General features: G+C 35.0%; 1 protein-coding gene across 13 annotated transcripts in view; it reads right to left on the reverse strand.

Moving 5' to 3' along the window:
- The window catches only part of PTPRD (protein tyrosine phosphatase receptor type D), a 2,163,408-nt gene that overhangs the window by 1,351,433 nt on the left and 785,866 nt on the right, over positions 1–26,109 (reverse strand). For all 13 annotated transcript variants that reach the window (XM_038552342.1, XM_038552385.1, XM_038552349.1 and 10 more), the window contains one exon: positions 13,887–13,928. The gene's annotated coding sequence lies outside the window, so the exon portion shown is untranslated. The remainder of the gene's footprint in view (positions 1–13,886; positions 13,929–26,109) is intronic.

Consider the following 26,109-nt stretch of genomic DNA (forward strand, 5'->3'; position numbering starts at 1 on the left):
TGTCAATTATGTTGTACACTTGAAACAAATGTTGAATATCAATTATACTTCATTAGAAAATCTTTTTTGCAACAAAATCCATCCTTAGATTTCTCAGGTTTATTATATATGGATCCACCTGAAGATGACTTGAGGTCCAGGCTTTTTTTTTTTTTTTTCTTTCTTTTTTTCATGCCAGGTTTGGAGACCTTTCTTAAGAATCAATTCTGACCAAGTGCAGAGTGAGCCTTGGTTTCATCAAAGAATCTTGGATGTTGGTCAATGTTATTGAATCCTCTGCAAAACCGAAATTATCCAAAAGATTATGTTCAATATTCTTAGTCCTGGGAGACTAAATCCTGGGAGACAGAACTTTTATTTTTGAGTACCCAGATAATTTGCTAAACAATAAATGAAATCAACACATGTAGATGTGAATCCCAGCTCCACCATTAACTGGTTTTGTGGCCTTGGGAAAATTAATCCAACTCTGTAACCTTATCTACCTTATCTACAAAGTAAGAATAATACTTACCTGTTATGGATAAAGGACATATTTGAAGTTCTAACTCCCAGTACATCCAAATGTAACCTTATTTGGAAACAGTGTCTTTTACAGAGGTAATCCAGTTTTTTAAAAGTCACATTTGAGTAGGATGGGCTCCTAATCCAATATGAACGGTGTCCTTATGAAAATAACACCATGTGAAAGACAGACAGAGAGATCTGCATATGAAGATGAAAGCAGAGACCAGCTGGACACATCTACAAGTCAGAATACCCAAAAATTGCCCCCAAAATGCATCAGAAGCTAGGAAAGAGGCTTGAAATTGTTTCCCCATCACAGCCCTCAGACGAGACCAGTCCTGCTGACACCTTGATTTCAGACTTCTAGCCTCCAGAACTGTGAAACCATAAATTCCTTGTTGTTAAAGACACTCAGCTTGCGGCAGTTGATAATGGCAGCCCTAGGAAACTAACAGACTACCTAACAAGGTGATCATGGGGTTTAAATAAAGTTATTTGTAATATGCCTGACATAGGATAAGCCTTATATAAATTGTCATTAATAGTAACAGTGTTGGGATACTTTGAACCATAACTGATAGGTAGTCATACAACAGCTATACTTGATTTACTCCTCATTTCTATTTTTGGAAATTTAGATATCAAAATTTCCTGGTGGTAAGGCAACAGGGAAGGCCGGAATTATAAAGGAGATAAATCTCATGCCAGTGTGTGCTAATTGTTTGAATCCCCTCTAAATGGTTTGGCAGGAAAAGAGGCTGGAACACTTAGCTAAATTGAAGTTTGGGGATTATCTGTGAATTTAAAGTATCCATGCCATTTTGGCCCCTATTAGCACAAGTAATTGAGAGGAAAATCTTGCCATTTATGCTTTTCCATGAGGCTTAATGTAGACTTCAATATTTAAGTAATTCATTAGCAGGTTTAAATGGTGCTACGGAACAACATTAAAGGATGCAAAAAGGTAATCTGTGACCTTCATTTTAGAGATGAGCAAATTGAGGCCCATCAAGGTAACAATGAACTCAAGGTTGTAGAGTTCACATTGGAAAAGCTGATGCTAGAATCTTGTCTCCTAATTTCCTGATGAAAATTAAGTGTGTCTTTAAGGATCTGTGTTATTATCTGAATTCTGTGGAGCTTTTCTAATTGTCAGAACCCCAAGTCTGCACAAGGAATCTTAAGACCAAGGTTGGGAGGATTCAAATTGAGAGAGGGAAGAAAGTGACATTATAACATTTTCAATAAAAAGCCTCAAAAATTGCATTTGGGGAAGGGAGCAGTAATGGAGACAGTGGACAGTTATAAAAATTGTAATAAGCTGTATAACACATTTAAAGAACTCTTTTTACGTTGTTTAGAAGATCCATTAAACATGGCCTGGCAGGACCTTTCTAGGACAAGTCATTAAAGCCCTAAATGGTATTTGGAAATGTAGTTACCTCAGATTGAAGTCATTTGCATTATATTAGAAAATACATAGGACACTTTAGCCATCAAGATCACTGGGATGGCTGAACTCTGGCCCACCACATGATTTCACAAATATGGAGTATACTCCTAACCTGTTTAACAACTAACCCCACTTAAAGTAAGCTGCCCTTCTTCACCTCTGGTGTGCTCAGCTTTTAAGTAGATTTGTGGGAAGAAATATTAGACTTAATACAACAAACTTTGTTTCATTGTTTGTTTTCACTTTGGTTTATTATTCTATATTTCCAGTCTTTGTAGGACATTTCCATGTTGCCTGCCCTGAGGATAGCACTACTGTAATTGAGAGGCCCCATTCGAAACTATTTCAGAGAGAATCATTCAGTTTCATTTTATGGCTTCATAGCCCAGAACCAGAACTTTTCAAAAGACACTCAATAACACCAATGCAGGGACCCCTCTGGACAACATATCAATTTGTATTATGAAGTGAATTATGGCTGTACCCACCAGAGCTGGTATAGTTAAGTGTCTGTCAGTGTTTCCATTATATTTTGAGGGCTTCTTACTTGGTTGCAAAAATACCCTTCAGGCTGAAGCATACAAGGCCAGCCTAGGAAGTGAGTGCACACTTTGTTTAGTTTTACCATTTAAAAACACTAGCTATCTTTTGTGTTTGTTTGTAGACATTTTATAACAAAGAGAAATCTTGTTTTCTAAATCAATATGGCTGCCAGAGAGATAATGGTTTTAATGGGGAAAGCTCATGGTGTTAAATGCCATTTCTCTGACCTTTCTGAGCCACATTGTTCTCCTTGAAGATGCCAGATTCCGAAAACGAGGATTCCAATTTGGTGCAAATGCCCTCCAAAAATTACAAATGTATTTTATTGGGTCTCTGAATTTTGAATCCAGAAATCTGCACTTATATTTTAGATGGGATATGACTACATCATGTTTAAAGTTCTCCTCTGTTTCCCCTGACCATGCCCCTATCCTTATATTGAATCCATGTAGATTCTTGCCCTTCTTTCAAATCCTAGCTCAAATATCCTAATTTCTAAGAAAATAGACTCAGAGATTCATCCCCTAAGCCATTTTGCACATAATACCTAGCTCCAAGAGAGCAACTGTTAGATCATACCACTTGTATATGTGTCTGTTTCTTTATCTGACTGCAGAAACTCAGTACAAGGATAATGTCCTATTTATTAGCACAGTGCTAGACATATTACATATGTTCAGTAAATATCAGCCCCTTGACTGAGTGAATAAGTGAATGAATAAATGAAGTATTCTGTGAAATAGGAATAGTGGCAAGGACACTTAAAGGACTTACAAAAAAAGTTATTTTTGAAAAGTAAGGACTTTTCTGCTTCTAAGTTTTGACTTTCTGGAAGGTACAAATTCTCATCTGTCCATATGCAGAATCTCTCAGGAAATTGAATGACTTGCAAACTCTTACAGGAAGAGATATATGCAACAGGATTTGTTGAGAAAATTACTGATCAAGGAGTTAGAAGATGAAGTATTTGTTCTGACTTAGTTACTGACTCTGTGACCCTCTTCAAGTTACTTAATAGCTCAGTGATTCAATCTCTCTGCAATTGGTGATAAATAATAGCAGTTCTTATCTGCTTCTCAGAGATGTTTAGGGTAAAAGGTGTTAGGACATCTGAGATTGTTTAAAGAAAAATCCTAAACTATAGATATTATATAAATTAAATACTATATTGCTACTGCATACTGCATACTAAATAATTTATTATAAACATGACTATTTTAATGAAATAACAACAATCTAATAATAATGAACAATCTAACAATTAACAACAATCTAATAATAATTTGAAGATTTGACTCTTTCACTTGTCATAAGTAATTGGATTATATTTATTCTATAAAGAAATGGAATGAAAAGTAGATTGTTCGATCATTTCTGCATGTGGCATTTGGGGACGGTCCATATGATTATTATGATAGATAAGCTGCCATGTTCTACCTGATAGGCACATTCTCAAGGAGAGGAGCTGAAAAGAATTACAGATGCTTTTAGAAGAAAAATTACTGGAAGAAATGATTTTTTTAAAAAATCATAGGCTTGCAAATAGGTTAACCATTGAGGAAGCTACATAAAGCTTCCAGAGTTTCTCAAAGTACTGTGATCCATTAATCGCATGCCTCAGTATCATCTTGACTATTGCAACTTGCAGATTCCCAGACCTCATTCTCAAGAATAAGAAACTCTCCGGTGAGAGCCAAGAATCTGTGTGTTTAACAAAGTCTCCAGATGATTCCTATACAGACATTCAAGTTTGAGAACCACTGCAAGAGCTTATATCCTTTGGTTCAGGAGGCAAATGAAGAAAGTACAGACTGAGGAAGGTCAGGAACAGAAAATAAAACTTGTTTGTGTAGTGAAGAGTGATAAACTCTTCTTTTCCTTTAAAATCACTGAGTGTGGGCAGCCCAGGTGGCCCAGTGGTTTAGCGCCGACTTCAGCCCAGGGTGTGATCCTGGAGACCCAGGATTCAGTCCCAAGTCAGGCTCCCTGCATGAAGCCTGCTTCTCCCTCTGCCTGTGTCTCTGCCTCTCTCTCTCTCTCTGTCATGAATAAATAAATAAAATCTTTTAAAAAATAAAATAAAATCACTGAGTGTATCTTCTTTTGTAGAATTTGTAAAGATATTATAAATCAGTGCTATAATCATTTTTGGGGGGAAAGGAATTTTTTTAATTTGTATAGATTGAACTAGAAAGAGACAAAGGAGAAATTGAGAGCTCCAGTTTGGGGTATATTATCAGGGTTCAAGAATAATTTGTATTTATGGGAGAAAGGAGGGTTCCACAAATTCCTTTATTCTTTCTTCTGTCTCTACCTGGAACTAAGTAAACCTGTTTCAGGCTCAGAATCATTTTGACATTTAAGGGTTTGCCTTCCAGTAATTATCAAGACAAGTCAGGTAAAAATATCAAACAAGTTTTGGTTGTAATGTGTCTCCATTATTAAATGGAGATAGCATTATTGCTTTGTTTCTGTTAGTAAGATAGCATATAGTCATATAGAAAATTTCAAATTACAGAGGCAAATGAAAAAGACCTGAATTTCTGATACAGCATGGCAATTACTGCTCTCATTTCAGTGAAAATTCTTCTAGAGCTCGACACTCACTGTAGAATATGATTCCATTTATATAAAATTATACCTATAATTAAATTTGCATATATTTACATAAATATAAATATATGCTTATACATAGTTTTATATTTTTACATGTTTCTTTGGCACTTTAAAAAAATCTCATAATCATGAATGCCTATGGAATCAGCTGGAAAATAATTAGACTTAGATTATTGCTGGTGTCAGCTGTTTCATCTCCTCCATTCATGTCATAATTCCTAGGGACTTCCATCCCTCTCTTAACACCTCTCTCTCTATCTTCTACCTCTAAACCACTTTTGCCATAAACATATGGAGACACAAAGACAAACCTGGATGCTAATTCTCAGTTTTCTGGAGAACTAGAGTGCCATGTGAAATTCATTAGCACCTAAAGGATCCTTGGTCTAATGCTTCTTAGAGATCTTTCCCTGTTCTATAGACTTCTATCAGCATTTGTTATAAAGTACTTGCACAAACAATTGTTCCATGGATGCTAAAGAGGACCAAATAAGTTTAACATGTAATCAAACATGTATTTAATACTTGAAGTATCCTAAGTACACCATATGGATTATTTTATTTCAGTGAATCCTTACACCTACCATATAAGGTAAAAGCCATTCCTGTCTTTATAGAAATACTGAGAAAAACTGAGTCTCAAAGAGGGCAAGTAGATATTATCACAATGTCAAAGTGGAGCAGGAGATAGAGGAACAGGGAGCAACTACTTCAGGAGTACAGGGTTCTTTCTGGAGTTATATAAATGTTTTAGAACTAGATAGAGGTCATGAATTATTGCTAATATACTAAATACCACTGAATGATTCCCTTTACATGGTAAGTTTATATTATGTCAATTTTACCCCAAATAAAAAAGAATAGAGCATTGAACCAAACCCAGTTTGACTCCAGAGACCACTCTTGAACACTGCAAAATACCACTTCCCACATGGCTATATTGGCTTCAAGTTTCTTCTTTTCCTTTACAGATTGATTGATTGATTGATTGATTGATTGATTTGACAGAGAGAGATAGCAAGAGAGAGCACAAGCAGGAGAGAGAGAGAGAAGCAGGCTTCACACTGAGCAGGGAGCGTGATGCAGCACAGGATTCCAGGACCCAGGGATCGTGACCTGGGCTGAAGGCAGTCGCTAAACTGGCTGAGCCTCCTAGGCGCCCTAACTTCAGGTTTTTTCTAGATCAAACAAAATGAATAGCTTTTGCTGCAGAAATATTCAGTGTCTCCCGCTGATAAACATGCTAAATCTCCCACTGAATGATTTGGTACACAAAGGTGTGGTGAGTAGTGTTTCTCAAATTACTTTTTTCATGGAACCCATCACCTGGAATGTTTCTACAAGGATGTGTTTCATAAAACACCTTTATGGAATAACTATTTTCTTCAAAGCTCTGAAAATAATGTTTATTACAGAATTATTTTCACTTGGATGATCTACTTAGTATATCAGCAAAACTTCACAGGAATTCAGGCAATATAATAAAAACAGAACAGTTCCTGGAATTCCCTTTGTGATCATTTCCTTAGCACTTGTTCATAATAGAGTAAGAGTGCAAAGGAAACTAAGCAATTGTACCTTTTACATTCTATTTGAAACATTTAGTATTTACTTTTTGGTTAAATTTCATGCAAACGATAGCTCCAAGTGCACATATAACTATTTAAATTTTATGATAAAACACAAAATATATAGAGGAGTGTAGATTTGACATTCTGCAATTTTTAGCATGGCAGCTTCTGGGCTTAAACAAGTCTTTCAAAAACAACAGAACACTAACTTTCTGAATTTGAAAAAAAAAAAGATGTTTTATATAAATCTTGTGAGGTTTTCTTCGTTTAGTTGTCTTTCTCAGTAGAGAAAACAAAACCATTTCTAAAGTGTTTAGAAATTGAGAATAAGGGCAGCCTCGGTGGCCCAGAGGTTTAGCACCGACTTCAGTCTGCGGTGTGATCCTGGAGACCTGGGATTGGGTCCCACATCAGGCTCCCTGCATGGAGCCTGCTTCTCCCTCTGCCTGTCTCTCTCTCTCTCTCTCTCTCTCTCTCTGTCATAAATAAATAAATAAATAAATAAATAAATAAATAAATAAAATCTTAAAAAAAAAAGAAATTGAGAATAAGGGGAAGCCTGGGTGGCTCAACAGTTGAGCATCTGCTTTTGGCCCAGGGCTGATCCTGGGGTCCTGGGATCAAGCCTGCATCAGGCTCCCTGCATAGGCTTCTCCCCCTGCCTATGTCTCTGCCTCTCTCTTTTTGTGTCTCTCATGAATAAATAAATAAAATGTTAAAAAAAGAAATTGAGAACAAGGATTTATTATAAGATAATTATTTCCTCTGATCAAACTCGGCTTAGAACTCAATCCTTCTATTCTAATTTTCTATATTAGCTATTATAATTTCATATAAAGATTGTGGAATTTGGAATCAGTCCAAATGAATTTTGCCTGTCACATATTTACTTATGTGCTTTATGACTCTGCTTCCCCACATAAATATGGATATGGATATTTCTACTTTGCAGAATTTTCATAAGGAGTACATGAGATATAGATGTTAACCTACCCTTCAAAATACGTATATGTTCCTGACTATTCTGTTCATCACAGCCAAGAAACTCTCCTATTTTCTGCAAGCCTGTCATCATTATTTTGGCTTCACTTCTCTCCTTACACTCTCCTGAATGTTCTTAATGGCACCCTACAATTACTAATCTCTTTGAATTATAATTATTATCAACTTGGTAAAGTTTACATTGGATAATCCCGATTGTCATTTCTGTGGGTGAACCTCTAGCACTGCTGGGGAAAATTCCCCAAATAATCCTGGTTAGGTGCATTGCAAACACAGCCTAATGCTTTTAGACTATATTTGAAGTACTCAGCTCTCATCTCAAGAGAAAGCTGGAAAAATTTAAAAATCATTTCTTATACACACACTATACACACACACACACACACACACACAAACACACACATTTACGTCTATTTCAGTCTCCTGCACCAGATTTAATTTTCCCACTTAAAGAAAATACCGCCATTCCTTTCCCTATCTAAAAAAATAAATAAATAAAAATAAAAAGGCATCATCCAGTGTAGGCTCTCTTCTGTTCAATTGACTTCTGTGTATTTTAATTAATGTTTACTTTTAGCTTAAGGCAATTCTTATGTCATCAAGAGCAACAGGGAACCACACACCTTTTCATATGTGAAGTCTGTGATGTGGCCACATATGGAGCCTGATGGGAGGTGAGGAGGGGTAGAAAGAGGCTGAATCTCAGCCAGGTCTGGTACATGAGGTAACTGTATAGGAGTGGCCCTTATGAGGTGTTCTGAAGTACATCAAAAGCAATTTTGTTGAAGAAGTGGACTCCAGGTTCATAGAAAGCACTCAAGGCCAAAGATACTGCAGCAGTAACAACCAATGGAGAGTGGGATAGCCACTTGTCCGAGAACAGTTACGTGTGAGAATTTTGTGTTCCTTCTACTTCCCGTATTCCAACCCAAACAAATAACAGGAAAGGAGGAAGAGATGTGAGGAATTGGGGCATTTGGCATCCTCTTCCTATTCCTTCACTGCCCTCATCCCCATAACCTACTACCCCAAACATATTCAGAACAACTTGAACATCAAGTCTAGTCTGCATCCAAGTGAAGCAAGAATCTCTGACTTAAATATGAGGCTGAAACATTAAAATAATCAGAATTCTTAACAAGATATATAAGACATTTCACATCAAAAAGTGGCTGAAAAGCTATGGGATCCCCAAATGTGATGAAGGTAGCAATCATATGAACCAAGAGGAAGTAGGTTTGCCAGAGCATGGCAGAAAGTGTTTAGTGAAAAAAAATCATATTTTATAACTTTAGTATTTCAGACTCTTCTATCAAGTCAATTTTCATAATCTCCATAGTAAAATAATTTTCAAAAGTAATCCTTCTACCAGTTTCTATCTCAAGCAGTTTCCTTACTCTTTTTCTTTAGTCATTTTATTGCTAGCCCACTCCACTGACACCCTCTGCTCATAGTCCAGGCTGTATTTGGCCAGTCTATTCTGGTACTGGCTGAACTGTTTTTTTTTTTTTTTTTTTTTAAATAAAGAACTTAGACACAAACTGGTAAACAGGCACTGACTCAAACTCCCTCTTTCCTATTGCCCTTGCTGTCTTGGCCTCTCCTCTAGAAGCCCCTCAACCTCGCAACTAAAGAGATCACATTAGTACAGTGGGAGAGCTTGGTCCCTGCTCATTTGAGTGGACTTATGTTTGGTTTATATCAGCACCAAATTAATTTCCGATTTTGAGTATAAACCCAGTCTACTACAAATATCAGCAATAAGGCAGATATCTTCAAATAGTTAATGTGTTTCTTGAATGATGAGTGGTTACTTTGCCAGTGAATACCCTCAATTGACCAACATGCTCTGGTCTTTCTAGACATCAGATATTACTTCCTTTTCTTCTTCTCTCACTAGCGTTGCACATTGGCTTAAGATAAACTACCAAACTACCCTGCTTTACTGGACTGCCATGGATGTATCGCCACACTTCTCAGATTGACTTTTGAACTGAACTTTCTTACAGTATCTAGAGAAATAACTCTTTACAAATTATCTACCCTATTTCTGTAGATAATCTGAGTTCCAGATCTTAGCTTGAACAAAGTAAGCCTTTCTTTTCTTCACGTGTCTATGCCATACACCAAAAGTTAAATTTAGTTTTTCCACTGGAAAATTTCATGTCTTCTTGAAACTATTCAAATACTGGTAGTACTAAAGACCTATAATAAATGAGAAAATCTTAGTATTTTGTATAAAATTTCAAGTCCAGGGAATGAAAGAACTTTCATTTATTAAAAGACAGTAAAATTTTTGAGGCTAAGGAATCGTTCTGTGCTTTTGGGAAATACAAGGGTTTGAAGTTATTGTCCTCCAAGATGTATTCCAACACCATCCTATCACATCCTTATAATCTTTATTTATATCCTTGGTCTTTCCCTCCACCCCCTCCCAGGCTTCAGCTCCTCACCTTCTCCATCAGCCAGTATGTATATACCTTCAATACATTATTCATAAGAGCTCTCAAAACTCAATGGTTTAGAAACAATCCAGTTAAAAAGTAGACTATGAGGACAGACATTTCATCAATGAAGATATACAGATGCCACACAAGCAACATGAAAATATGTTAAAAATCATTAGCTGTTAGAAAAAAAAATGAAAATTAAAACTACAATGAGATATCATTACACACCTATCAGAATTGTACACATCTCTGTGTAACGTATGCTGTTGATAAGAAGCAAGTCAGAGGTTCTGTCCACACTCAAGGTCTGAACATCAGGAGGCAGGACGCATGGGAGCCACAACAGAGTATGCTCACCACGTTTGCCATATAAAATGTAAGACACATTTCAAAGTTTCAATAAAAGCAAAAATCACACATATAGCTAGGTATACTACATAGAGTTAATCATTGTTAATGATGCTTACTGGGTTTCTTCGCAGTCCTCTATGTGTTCTTCTTGAAGACTATACCCCAAAAATGGGCATTATATATATAATTATTTGAATATTTGTCTTTTATATAAATATATGTATAAAAGCATCTGTACAAAAGAGGTATGGTATTATAAGACTACTTTACAATTTGTCTTTTTAAGAACATATCTTCCTTAAATAATCTCCAAAACTATAAATCTTAGAAGCTTCAAAGTATCTTCTCCTAAATATTATAATTTATGTCACAGTTTCCTTATTATTTAATAGTTTGTTTCCTATTAGCATGTTATAAATATCACTATGATAAATATCATTATACATAAATCTTAGTCCTATAAAAAAAGCCTCCTAAATATATCTTAAATATATACCTTCAAGAACTAAGTGGGAGGATTTCACTTCCTAATTTCAAGTCTATACCTTTTTTACTACCATCACTGTTTTAATCCTATTTTTTTATCTCTTTCCACCCTCCTGCCTCTGTATTTAACTGATATCTGACTAGTTTGCCATCACCTTTCAAGATACTTGAAGTGTCCACTCCTCCAGGAAGTCAGATGGATTGAAATGACTTTTCTAAATAGCCCCTCATTGGTACCTCTCCTTTGTACTGTTACCATATTGTTTTAAAATGATGGAGTGGGGGGCACAGTCTTCGGAGCCCTGTGTGGTTGGGCTTCCTGCTCAGCAGGGAGTCAGCTTCTCCCTCTCCATCTGTCTACTCCTCCCTTTGGCTCATGCTCTCGCTCTCTCTCAAATAAATAAATAAAAATCTTTTAAAAAACAATTATTTTTTAAAACAATTAATTAATTAAACAATTTATTTACAAGTCTTTTCTCTTCTAGGACTGTAATATCCTTGTCAGGCAGAGAACATATCTCTTTCTTCTTTGCACCTTTAGCATCTAGCACAGTGCATATAACACATAATAATTTCTCAGTAAGGAATTTGAATTGAGCTACTAAACTAAGATAGTGTGGGTATACTATGGAGGTATAGTTTTATTAAGCCATCTATATTTTATAGTGTGTTTTTCTATCCTTGAGTACACTAACAGAACCTAAAATTAAATGAAGGAGATTTAAAACACTCTTATGCAACATAAAGACCCTTTGTATCACATGCAACTCTAAAAAAAGGAAACAAATATAAAAAAAATCAAGAAATTTGCAACAACTCTTCCTTCACCAGAGTGTCTACTCAAAACTGAAGACAAATATTATTGTACATGTTTACCATCCCTGAAACTTAAAAATGTATATTAGAATCATTCCTCTTGCATTCATAATATGATTGAGATGATTATTAAGAAGTCTAATACAAAACCCACCCATTATAAAAATAGGAAAGAGTAAAATAGCATTTAGTTATGTAACAGGTAGAATTGGTGCTTTAGGACAATCGTAATTTTAATACCCATGCAATCTCCATGCTAAGTATTAGTAAATTCATTTTATATCTGAAATAGCCTGCCCGGGATTTCATGACTAGAAAGTGACAGAGACACACTTCAAAGAGAGGAAGGTCCGATTTCAAAGCCATAATCTTCCCATTTCTCTGCATTATGAGAGCACCAGGAAATACCATAGTTTTCCAGTTATTACCAGAAATGTTCCCAAAAATATCAAGGGAAAGAGTGGTAATGGCTAACAGCAGGCTTGTGGTTGAGGATGCATATCAACAGGAAACCATGATTATTTGCGTTGTGCTGTGTGTGATTTAGTTCCCTGCCAAATGTCATGCCAAAACCTTGACACAACAGAGATCTGTGCCTGGAGCCATTCGTTCTCTGTCTGGCAGAGCACATGCTGGCATATTTTACATGGATATTCTCAAGTCACATCAGCTCCCAGTAGAGATTGAAAGTGACTACGAGAAAAAATATATGAAAAATAGAGTCAAGAGCCATATTCCAAAAAAACCCCAAGAAACCTGGAATTATGTTTCAATTTTTAAATCTCAGACAATTATTAATATATGTGTATTTATATGCTGATAGCAGTTTATTTTTTCAACCAGAAGTAACATGGCAGGGTGCAGTATATTTAGAGCCAAATTTAAAATATAAAGATGAGCCTATAAGTGTATTTCCCCAACTATTATGTTTGCATAAAATAGGATATCAATCATTATTAAGGATATCATATATATATATATATATACATTTTACCACAAACCAATTTTGAACTCTCCTTTAAATTCAAAATTACTTTATCACACAGAAAAAGAAAAGAACTGTCTCACCCATTTCATTGTGGGGTGGAAGGGCCCCAAATAGGGTAAATGATCTAGGGAAGCTTTAGAGAAACTATAAGCAGACATTTGTGAACCCATTCATTATTTAAATACCTCCAAAAAAATGACAAACCTTTCAATGCTTTATACTAGAACTCACATAGCTTATGTGCTACTTTAAGCAATTTTCTCTTCCTACTTCTTCCATAGACAAGGCCTGGTTTTCACAGCTTCTGTATGCGAGATTTGTTTCCATTTCCTTCATCTTTCTCCAATACAGTACCTAAGAATCTTAGTTCCTTTGTCTTCACTCCTGGAGTTTACACTATATACTTTTTGATTCATCATATATATTTTTTTTCAGCTCCTTCTCAGCATTCAAAATTATTACAATTCATGATATTTATAATTTTCTTTGTCCACATGGTTTTTAAAATAACATTCCATTTTGAAATCAAAGGGATCCTGTACTGGCCTTGTGCTCTCATCCTTATCTATCCTGTAGTTCATTTATATACTTCTATACCTAGCTCTATTTATTTTGCTGTTTGCATCTTCTCAAATTGACTTAAAATTTTAAACTAATTTCACTACCTGGTCCCGCAAAACCTAGACATTCCTAGGTAGTTCTTGACTGATAATTAACTTGCAGATATCCTACAGTAATTTAATCATCAGAGTTATTAAAGACTATGTTTTTAAAAACTTCCATCAAGTAGAATAGTTCCATTATTTTACTCTCAAGGGCATTAGTGATGACAGTTCTTTGAATATATGTTGTATGAATTAAGGGTTTCTGTGATCAGGAAATGATATATATTTAATGATTAGATTTTCAATTCTAATGTTTTCTCACTAGTATATTTTATCAGATGAAAAAATGTTTATCTTATACATGAACATGTAGTATAATTCCATATATAAGCACATTACAGTGATATAATTATTATAACATTATTTTACTATTATAATATTTATATTTATATGCTTTACTTATGGAGAATATTGGAAATCTATTTTAAACATGCATACCTTTGTCCAAGGCACATCCTGCTGTGGTCTCAGGACAGGAACCTATTGTAAAAAAAAAAAAAATGTATATATATATTCTCATTAATATACTTAGTATAACAAACAGATTGAAAAATATCCATATATAAAATTTAAAAAATAGTTTAAACCTCAACCATTGTTCAATTAGTATCTGCCCATTAACTTCAAAAAATATTCTTTTTTTTTTTTTTTGCTTTAGCTTATTAAGAAAAAAAGGACAAGGTACAAATATTCTGATATATCTCCTAATCTGAATCTCTAAAGGAACTTTGTTTTTTTATATCTTAAAATAAATATTTATTTTTTCCTAGAAAGAAACATATAGACATATTAAGCTCCTGATACACAAAAGTCAATTTCAGGCAAAAATTCAGACAATAGTTTTCTAAAATGCTAAATGAATTATTATGTTCCAAATAAGAAGATGAGAAAGCAGGTTAAACAGGTTTTATGTTAATAAAAGTCCCATAATATTTGCTCATCAAAAAGTGGCAGTGGAACACTAGTTAAGAGAATCATTTTTACAGTAATACTGTTTCAAATTTTCCGGCAGTGAAACTAGAATGTATGTGCAGATAATAGATTTAAATATGTTCAAATGAACTTGAATACTTTAAAAATCAAAAGAGAAAACTGGATCATGTATTGCTGCATTAAGACCAATATTTCCATCATTTCCTTCTAATTTATTATTCTATTAGACACAGTGTCACATTTCCAAATACATGGACACCCAACCCATATAAAGCACAGATCTAAGTCTAAGAACTTTGATCGCAAATGTGACAATGCTTATTACAAGAACTTCAATTAAATGTAAAATCAAAGACGTCTGGGTGACTCAGCAGTTGAGCTTCTGCCTTTGGCTCAGGGCAGGATCCCAGAGTCCTGGGATTGAGTCCTGCATCCGGCTACCTGTGAAGAGCCTGTTTCACCCTCTGCCTGTGTCTTTGCCGCTCTTGCTGTATCTCTCATGAATAAATAAATAAAATCTTTTTAAAAATAAATAAATAAATAAATAAACAAACAAACAAACAAACAAACATAAAATCAAAGAACCATTCACTTTGATCATATTTTTTGGTATTCTATCTGCTTGAAATTTCAGATGTGGGAGAGAAACCAGAAGAAATAAATTTCCTTTGTGATCACTACCAGTATGTTGGAATAAAAGTTTTACCATGAATAAATTTAAAAAATAAATAAATAACATCCATAAAGTAAAAATAAAAGTATGTTTTTCTTCCATATTTAAAGTTCAGAAACCCAAAGAATTTCAGTTCTAGAAGGCATCTGAGTGGATAACCAAGTAAATTGAATTCAAACTGTGAATTAAGGGATTCTCATTGAAATGCCTCAAGAGTCCCTGGATAATATAAGGGAACTGATCCTTTAGGCCACCCATAACTTTCCCTCAGCCACTATTCAAGCATAGCAGATATGTGCACAAATTCAAGCACACACATGCATGCATGTACATACATACACACACACACATACATAAAGTTAGGCCATCTTCTTTACTCTATGACTAAACCTAGAATCTCACATTTCTTAGAGTTGAACTTGACGCTTGGATTACTAGCTACACTGGACTTTAGATAATTTACATAACCTTCTCTGAGTCTCAATTTTTTTTTTACTTACAGTGAAGTTGTTGTAAAGATTAAACAAATTAATACAAATAAATTCCTTAAAACCCTGCCTAGGACATAGTAAGTAGCCAATAAATGTTCACTATTAAAAACTACAAAGTATTTTTAAAAAAGAAATTTTTCAAAAATAGGGACACCTAGGTGGCTCAGTGGTTGAGCATCTGCCTTTGGCTCAGGTCAGATCCCAGGGTCCTGGGATCGAGTCCTACATCGGGATCCCTAAGGGGCGCCTGCTTCACCCTCTGCCTATGTCCCTGCCTCTCTTTCTGTGTCTGTCATGAATGAAATAAATACAATCTTTAAAAAAATTCTTCAAAAATATTAAATAATTTGGATATTTAAAAATATGTCAAGTGATATTGCTAGTCTGCTAATCAGCTCTCAAGTATGAAAATCTCCATTGTATATCTTACATTTTAATAGAATTATATTTATATTGAGAAATATAACTATGCATGGCAAACTTTATTCATGAAAGAATTATAAAAGACACAAATTAAAAGTGGTATCTTTTTTCAATGAGGCATTTTAAATGGTTAGTTAACAGCTGTAATTCTATGCTTTGTGTTTTACTTGTGGTCTGGCATGACTACAGGAACAGAAAATCTTCTTAAATGACAGGGAGGTACTTAAAGTTTTCCACAGGTCAAGCAAGAATCCAATTATCTAATATCCATGGGAGCAGAAGTATGTGTTGAAGAGAAAGTACAAAACTGGAGACCCGAGTTACTGCCAGGCTATAATAAATTTATCACAGAAAGACATGGTATCAACAAAGTCAGAGTTGGACTCACAAAGCAGCTATTAAAATCTCCATGTCTCTGGCCATTAAGAATAGTCAGGGCTTTACAAATAGGATTAAGCTTGTTTGCTATGATTTTTCTGATCAGAACATGCATTCCTATAAATAGGAATAAGATGCAAGAGGAAAGGGAGAAAACAGAATTTTAAAAGACTGATTTAACCCAGTGTAGGGTAAAATTAGAAGGGGGGAAAAAGACTTGATAAGAGGAAATGAACATAGTAACAAAGGGAAGAAGAAAAGAACAACTATAGCCTCAATAAGGAGAGTACTAAATGCCAAACTGGAAAGGTAGACAATATATTTGGTAAAGTATTTTTTGATCAGAAGCTATTTTTACAGATCTGGTGGTGGAATTGAAGAAGAGGTGCTGACCTATTCACATAATTTTACTATTTTAACTCGGGAATTTTCTACCAAGGCTAAATTCCTCCTCCCATCCCCATGACCAGGGACATATAACACTTTCTGCAGACATTTTTGGTTGTCATAGCTGGAGGTAGGATGCTACCCTACTAGCATCTAGTAGGCAGAGGCCATGGAGTTGATAAACAATTGATAGTTCACAGGACAGCCCCACATGAGAAAGATTCATGCTACCCAAAAGATCAACCATGGGCCAAGGTTGAGAAACCTTGTCTGTCTGAGCAGAGGAGGTAAGGCCTCCTCCTACCTCAGTGCTTCAAACCGTCCCAAATCATTTATACAGAGTGAATCTTCCAGGAGAAAGAGAACTAATCTTGGTCAAGGTTCTTGATAGAGGATATTTTAGTTGCAAGTAATCTATTTAAACATTGCTAATCTAGCATTTAATGTAGCCATGTATGAAACTCAGGTTGATCAGATACTAGTAATCAAGTATTTTACACTATACCAATCTGAACCCTGTATGTAATGATATTCCCATTCCTTTTCTCAAATGTTATTCAACATCAGAAAATATCTTAGTGAATTATTTGATTTTCTTATTTTAAAAAACACTAATTTCAAACATTCAGACTTTATGACATTTGAAATAATTTAGTTTAAGAGAGAAGTTATTTACCTTATTATTATTTGAAATTTGATAATCCATCATAATTCAATAATTAATCAAAATCATTTTTAAGGAAAATAAAGTGGTTTAATATTATTTTATTTTTACTTTACACCAAAATAACAACTACTTTAAGCAAAACTAAGATATGTTTCTATTGATTATTAACATAAAGATACAATATACATGATAATGTGAACTAAAACTAATGTTTAAAACAGGATGATTATTACTATTTAATATAAACTAGTGTGTAATTTCACACTGTTCTCATATGGCTCATTTGATAATACATCATTACTATCATGTTGCTCAAAGTATTTAACCTGTAAAGTATAATGTTTCTTTGATATTAATTTAGTAACATTTACAACCTATAAAACATGCCGTGTTTCACTTTGTTGATTTCCTTCAAGGGTCTCTGCAAATGCCAAGTATCTGAGTTGGTGGGGGGAGGGGATCCTTAAAATCTTTTATCAACTACAGATGAATTTCTACAGCTAAAAGCTGTATTGAGGAAATGGGAAAGGAAAAGATAGGAAGTTTCATTTATGTTCTATTAGGTAATTCAAAAGAAAAGTCCATTCAGATGGGTTTAACAGACATATTCAGAACATTCCACCCTAAAGCAGTAGAATACACTTTTTTCTTTTTTTCAAGTGCACATGGGACATTCTCCAGAACAAATCATATATTAGGCCCCCAAACAAGTCTCAACAAATTCCAAAAGATCAAAGTTGTACCATGCATCTTTTCTGACCACAACACTATGAAACCAGAAATCAACCATAGGAAAAAATCTGTATTATGTTGAGTGAAATAAGTCAATCGGAGAAGGACAAACATTATATGGTCTCATTCGTTTGGGGAATATAAAAATAATGAAAGGGAATAAAGGGGAAAGGAGAAAAAATGAGTGGGAAATATCAGAAAAGGAGACAGAACATGAGAGACTCCTAACTCTGGGAAACGAACTAGGGGTGGTGGAAGGGGAGGTGGGTGGGGGGTGGGGGTGACTGGATGACGGGCACTGAGGTGGGCACTTGATGGGATGAGCACTGGGTGTTATTCTATATGTTGGCAAATTGAACACCAATAAAAAATAAATTTATAAAAAAAAGAAAGAGAAAAAAAAGAAAAAATCTGTAAAGACCACAAATACATGGAAGTTACATAACATGCTACTAAATTATAAATGAGTCAACCAAGAAATAAAAAATTACATGGAAAAAAATGAAAATGGAAACACAATGGTCGAACACTTTTTGGATACAGCCAAAGTAGTTCTATGAGGGAAGATTATAGTAATATATGCCTATATCAAGAAGCAAGAAAAATCTTAAATACACAACCTAGCCTTCTACCTAAAGGGCATAGAAAAAATAGAACAAACAAAATCCAACCCAGTAAAAGGAAGGAAATAATAAAGATTAGAGCAGAAATAAATGATACAGGAATTAAACAACAACAAAACAAAAACAAAATGAGCAGAACAGATCAATGAAACCAGGAGCTGGTTCTTTGGAAAGATCAACAAATTGATAAACCTTGGGACACTTAGGTGGTTCAGTGGTTTAGTGTCTGCCTTTGGTTCAGGGGATGATCCTGTGATCCTGGGATTGAGTCCCGCATCGTGCTCCCCACAGGGAGCCTGCTTCTCCCTCTCCCTATGTCTCTGCCTCTCTCTATGTCCCTCATGAATAAATTAATAAAATTTAAAAATTGATAAACCCCCAGCTAGACTCATCAAGAAAAAAAAGAGAGAGGACAGAAATAAACAAACGCACTAATGAAATACAAGAAATAAAAGTCAACACTACAGAAATACAATTATAATAGAATATTATGCAAAACAATATGCCAACTAATTGGACAAGTTAGAAGAAATGGATAAAGTCCTAGAAACACATAACCTACCAAAACTAAAGCAAGAAGAAATAGAAAATTTGAACTGGCCAATTATCAGCAATGGAACTGAATCAGTAATCAAAAATTCCCAAAAAAACAAAAGTCCAGGACCAGATTTCACAGGCAATTCTACCAAACACTTAAGGAAGAGTTAATTCATATTCTTCTCAAACTATTCCAAAAAATAGGACAGGAAGGAAACTTTCAAATTCATTCTATGAGGCCAGTATCACCCTGTTATAAAACCAGAGAAAGACACTACCAAAAAAAAAAAAAAAAAAAAAAATGGCCTATAGGCCAATATCTCTCACAAATATAGAGGCAAAAGTCCTCAACAAAATATTAGCAGACTGAATCCAACAATATATTAAAAATACCATACACCATAATCGAATGTGATTTATTCCCATGATACAAAGACAGTCAACATTTGCAAAATAGTCAACATGATCTAGAAGAGAAAGGATAAAAAACATATGATTATTTCAAAAGTCTCAGAAAAAGTATTTGACAAAATACAGTATCTATTCATGATAAAAATAATCTACAGGGATCCCTGGGTGGCGCAGCGGTTTGGCGCCTGCCTTTGGCCCAGGGCGCGATCCTGGAGACCCGGGATGGAATCCCACATCGGGCTCCCGGTGCATGGAGCCTGCTTCTTCCTCTGCCTGTGTCTCTGCCTCTCTCTCTCTCTCTCTCTCTCTCTGTGACTATCATTAAAAAAAAAAAAAATCCTCTACAAAGTAGGTCTAGGAGGAACATATCTCAACATAATAAATGCCTTATGAAAAACCCACAGCCAATATCATATTCAACAGTGAAAAACTGAGAGCTTCTTTCCCAAGGCCAGAACAGACAAGGATATCCACTCTCACCACTTTTATTCAACATAGTACTGGACATCCTAGTCACAGCAATCATAAAAGAGAAAAGAATAAAAGGCATCCAAATTGGTAATGAAGTAAAACTTTCATGATTTGCAAATGACATGATAGTATATGTAGAAAACCCTAAAGACTCCACACACACACACACACACACACACACACACAAAAACCAAACTACTAGAACTGATAAATGAACTTACACACACACACATATAAAGAAGTGGAATGGAATGCTATTCAGCCATAAAAAGAATGAAATCTTGCCATTTGCAACAACATGGATAGAGCTAGAGAGTATAATGCTAAGTGAAATCAGTCAGAAAAAACAAATACCATCTGATCTCATATGTGGAATTTAAAAAACAAAATCAATAAACAGGGATCCCTGGGTGGCGCAGCGGTTTGGCGCCTGCCTTTGGCCCAGGGCGCGATTCTGGGGACTTGGGATCGAATCCCACATCGGGCTCCTGGTGCATGGAGCCTGCTTCTCCCTCTGCCTGTGTCTCTGCCTCTCTCTCTCTCTCTGTGTGACTATCACAAATAAATAAAAATTAAATAAATAAATAAAACATTTAAAAAAACAAAAAAACAAAATCAATGAACAGAGGAAAAAGAGAAAGATCTTGACTCTTTCTATGAGGGAAAAGAAAAAGACTCTTAACTATAGAGAATAAACTAATGGTTACCAGTAGGAGGTGAGTGGGGAGGAAGCATGAAATAGATGATGAGTATTCAAGAGTACACTTATGATGATGAAAATAAATAAAAAATTTAAAATGTCAAAACTAAAAAATAGGCTCATACTTAGAGGAAACTTAGAAATGGTCATATATACATAGCAATGCAATGCCACAGACCTACACATTCTTCCTATGTTTTGAGCACGATAAGAGGTGTTCTTGCAAAAGGACATTTACATCAACAACCACTTCCCCAAATCAGAATCACTAATTTACTCCAAAGTAAACCATCAGCATGATGATCAATGCCTCTTATGCCCAATATAAATGCTTCAGAATTGGTTGAGTTTCTGTTACTTGTCCTTTTATTAACTATTTATTAGTATTCAATACATTTGTTTATACAATTTATATAATTTCTATATATATGAAAAAAAAAAATATATATATATATTCCTTAAAATCACTTCCCTTTTCCACCTATCTCAAGATTTTTATGTCCTTACTGAAGAATGATCCAATTCCAGGAACAAGTTCAATAGATATGCTACATTCCAATGAAAGTGCTATACATGTTATGCAAACTGAACTCAAGAGATTAAGTACAATTATTACTAAATCTGATTTCTTTGTATATGTTTATTATCAAACCAGATGTGCTTCTGTACATAATTCAAATTCAGAATGATCCCAGGGTATAACATATTTTTCTCTCATAAGAGATGGCAATACTGCCATGATCATTAGAAAATAAAGGGATAGATATCAAGAATAGTGTACTATGCATAGTATAAGGACAAACCAAAAATTTTAATATATTGGTGTTACAGGCTGAACTGTGTACCCTCAAAATTCTTAGGTTGAAATCCTAGGGGTGCCTGGGTGGCTCAGTCCATTAAGCATCCAAGTCTTGGTTTTGCACAGGTCATGATCCCATGGGTCTTGAGATTGAGCCCTGCATCAGGCTCCATACTCAGTGTGGAGTCTATTTGAGATTCTCTCCCTGTACCACTCCCCACACTCATGCTCACATTCTCTCTCTCTCTCTCTCTCTCTCTCTCACACACACACACACACACATTCAAATAAAGAAATAAATCTTTTAAAAAATTAAAAAAAAAAACCCTAAGCATCATTAACTCTGAATGTGACTATATTTGGAGAGAATGACTTTAAAAAGGTAAATAGATTTAAATGAGTTCATTAGGGTGAACCCTAATCCATTGTGACTGGTGTCCTTATAAGAATAGATTAGGACACAGAAACAGGAAAGACCATGTACAGACTCAGAGAAATGGTGGCCATCTACAAGCCAAGGAGAAAACCCCTCTGAGGAGAGTAACCCTGCAGACACCTTGATCTCACACATCTCACTTCAGAATCATGAGGACAAAATTCTGTTGTATAAGCTCTGTCTGTGGTTTTCTGTTATGGCAGCCCTAAAACAGTGATAGAATTTGAAATTTCCAAAGTTAGAGTATACCTCTACACAAACATGTGACAAGAGGTAAATTTTATCTTCAGTGTTCTCCCATTTCCCATGTAATACTTGTCTTTCTCTTTCACTGGCCTCTTGCATAAATGATACTCTTGATGTTCCCAGGATACAAGGGGTTGTCTCTCAGGGGACACAGCTTCTCTTTCTTGCTCTTTAAATGTATTCTCAAAGTGATCTTCTCCTGACCTCAAGAAACAGCCTATCACAAAGACTCTAATTACTAAGAACAGCTTGGCCTATATCTGTATTTGAGGGTATTTGTCTGCCAAAAAGTAAATAAAACCTTTTTTATAAAGTAAGCCTTTTGTGTTATTTTGTTTTGTTAGTAATGAATAGTTGTGATGAAATTACCATCTTCATTCATTGCTGGTGGTAGTATGAATTGGAAAGCAATTTGCCAGCATGTACCAAAGTCTCAAAAATATTTGTTCCCTTTCACCCAGTTATTTCTCTCCTGGGAATCTCTCAAAAGGACATATCAACAGATGACGGCAAACATTTATAAATTGATAATCCACTTCACCACTATTTCTACTAATTCTTCTCCTTCATAAAAGGAACCAAGCTATGTATCTTCTAACAGATTGGAGAAACGGAGTTTTTCCCCCAGATAAGGAACTATTGTGCTTTTATTTGTAACCTTGTTTCCAAAGACAATTTAATGGCATGGGAATATAAAGTGAATTTTATAGTTTTAGGTGACGAGATGAGGATACAATAGGATTCCATCATGTAAAACTAAGTTAACACTCCCAAATCAGGATTCTCTTAATTCTGCCTTTCTCTTCCCATTCCTTCACATAAAAAGTTGCCTTTATAAGTTAATAAAACCCCCAGAATTCCAAGAAGCAGACATGTGTCATAAGGGTATCTCAGCAGAGTCCTCCATTATCTCAGGGAGCAGGGAGAAAAAGGTTTCTACAGTTACAATCTGTTAGTACAACCTGGTAACTGCATCAGTATTCAAGTGACCTGCCTCCTCTTTTATATCCAAAATAACTGAACCTGATGACATCCAATTAAACATTCCTTTCTCATTTGGAAGATCAAGAGATAGTCTCTCTTTGTTCCCTAACAGAAGTATCACAAAGTATCTCATGACATAAGACATAAAAATTTAATTATAATTAAATTATAATGTACCTGCATTACTTTCTTCCAACAATCTAAACCTTGTTGTACCATTGTTACCAAATGAGAGTTTAATAAATTCATATTTTCAGAAATTAAGAAAGCATCATCAATAGCACATGATTATAATCATGCCAATTGCCAAAAAATGCCAATTCATCCTGTTGAAGCAAGTTGTCACCAGGGTGCCTGGAACATTTTACCACTCATTTATTTCTATGAACTTTGAACAGACATATGTAGAGTCCTTTTGGTATACTATATACACAGAAGAACATGGGAAATATATATGAAAATGCTCTTGGTGTTTATTTCTGAGTGGTGATTTTCTGTTTAGCCCTCAGTGATCACTGAAACACTTGAAAGATGACTTACATTTCACCTTCCCAGAGAACTTTTTATATAAAATTCTGTTTCCAAAATTTGACTCTTCAGAGCTGGAACCATGTTGATACCTACATGCATTTCAGGAAATTACCCCACTTTAAGAATCACCCCACTGCTTAAACAATTGTATATTGGCCAAAGTACAAATTCAAATCTCTTTTGATACAATGGATATGGTGATATCTTGGGGAAAAGGTTGTAGGATTCAGGCACTAGTTCTGTCATTTATTAACCTGTGTTCTTGGGCAAATCACATCCTCACTGTGGTTTATGATTGTCTGAATAATCTCACTGGATATTATCAAGTTTAACAGCCAACTAAGACTACCCATCTGAATGAAGCTATGGACCTGTGAAGTGTTGTATCTCTATATGCATAACTAGTTCTATTTAGGCACTGAAATATTGAGCTTGAAGGAGCCAGTAACAAGCTGGGTGCCAAATTACACTTTTAAAGGTAATTTAGGCACTCTAATAGAGGTCTTGAGGAGGATTATTTCAAAATAAATAAATAAAAAGATTCTCTCCCATTATACCCTCAACATACTTTGAATTTATGAACATGTTGTGAATCTGGCCATCCGCAAGAAGGGTTAATCATAATATTCTTTCCCTGTCTGATTCATGATAGCACTTCATAAATGTCCAATTTTCAAAAGCTCAGACCCTAGAGGAACAGAAAACAAATAGTGGAATTAATGTGCAGCAAGAGCAGCCTGCCATTATGCTAGCTTGGCACATCATTATTCGGAACATGGCATTAGCACCTTGCAAGGAGGCAGGATAGAGGAAACAGGTCCCTCATTATTTCTGAGAGCAGGACTTGAGCACCAGTTTGGAGATTTGAATGCTCCATTATCATCAGTCTATAGCTGGCATTTATGGATCTGTCATCCCACTGGATCATCAACTAATTACATTAATAATCAGATCTCATTTTCCTTTGTCTTTTTAATTTTAACCACAGAGTTTTGTCCATGAAGGTCACTTGTTTTATGGTACTGCTAACACAGGCACATCATCATTAATACTTTAGCTAAAATGTTTCTGTGGAGCTGAAGGGCTGGTTCCTTGTGAATTTTAATCCAAGTTTTTTTTTTTTTTTTTAAGAAAGAGGAGCTCAGGGCCCCAAATTTCAGTTTTGTCAGAAACTCTCTGCCTTTGGGCAGATCATTTAACCTGTTTGACTTCAGTTTCTTCATTGTACAATGCAATAATTAGAATTGTGATCTATGGATTGACTTATTTTTGAGTATTTACTTTTATACCTAAACTTTCTTTTAGGAAGAAGAGTGTCAAATGGAAATTGTATGTAGTATCCAGAAGCTACAATTTATTAATTATTTATTAATTAATCTCCCTGACGTTTTATCCTCATCTAATTCCTCTTCCATTCAATTGTGGGTTATTTTCCAAAGACAGCTTCTTGATTTGGCATTTCAGGAAGTAGCTCCTGTCTTGCTCAGCAATCTCTTCTCCCACCTTTAACCCATATCACCTTTCTGTTTCTGGAAAACAAACAAACAAACAACAACAACATCAACAACAAACACTTGCTGCTCCCTGAGTATATCATGTTCCCTTTCACTTCTGTGTTTTTCATATTCTGTTTCTAGTTTCTTCAAATTCTTATTTCTTCTTACTCTTCTTATTTCTCCTCCTGGCTAAGCCCCTCACTCAGGCTAAGTCCTTCAGAGCTCAGCTTATCCCACACCCCTTTCCATCCTTTGCCTGAGTTAAGTTATATGCTCCTAAAAGGTGTCTAACTAATGCCTTGCATTCCTATGTCATAACTCTGGACAGCAAGGTGTCCATTGGTGCTTTCAAGGTGTATCTGTTTCAAAACACTGGTCAGTTCCCAAAGAGAAGGGATTTTTTTTTTTTTAATTTCTCTTTTCTGGCAGCATAATACCTGACACATAATGGTCACTCAGTAAACTTTTATTGAATGAATGGATAGAAAACTTACACATGCAAAAGATATCCAAAATATAGTCTATTCCCTGTTACCACACAACAGAAAACCGAACATACTAGCATAATAAACTAATCAGCCATAACATGTTAGAGATGGTGACTTTCACTAAACTTTTCCTTATCTTTAAAATTGCTTCTTTTCAAACCTTAATTTGAAAACAAAACTAAAAAAAAAGATCAATATCTTTTTATTGTAAAGCACCATTTATATCCTCTTTCCAACAACCACTCACTTCCACTT

The sequence above is a fragment of the Canis lupus genome, chromosome 11, assembly GCF_011100685.1.
Source record: "Canis lupus familiaris isolate Mischka breed German Shepherd chromosome 11, alternate assembly UU_Cfam_GSD_1.0, whole genome shotgun sequence".
Classification (NCBI taxonomy): Eukaryota; Metazoa; Chordata; class Mammalia; order Carnivora; family Canidae; genus Canis; species Canis lupus.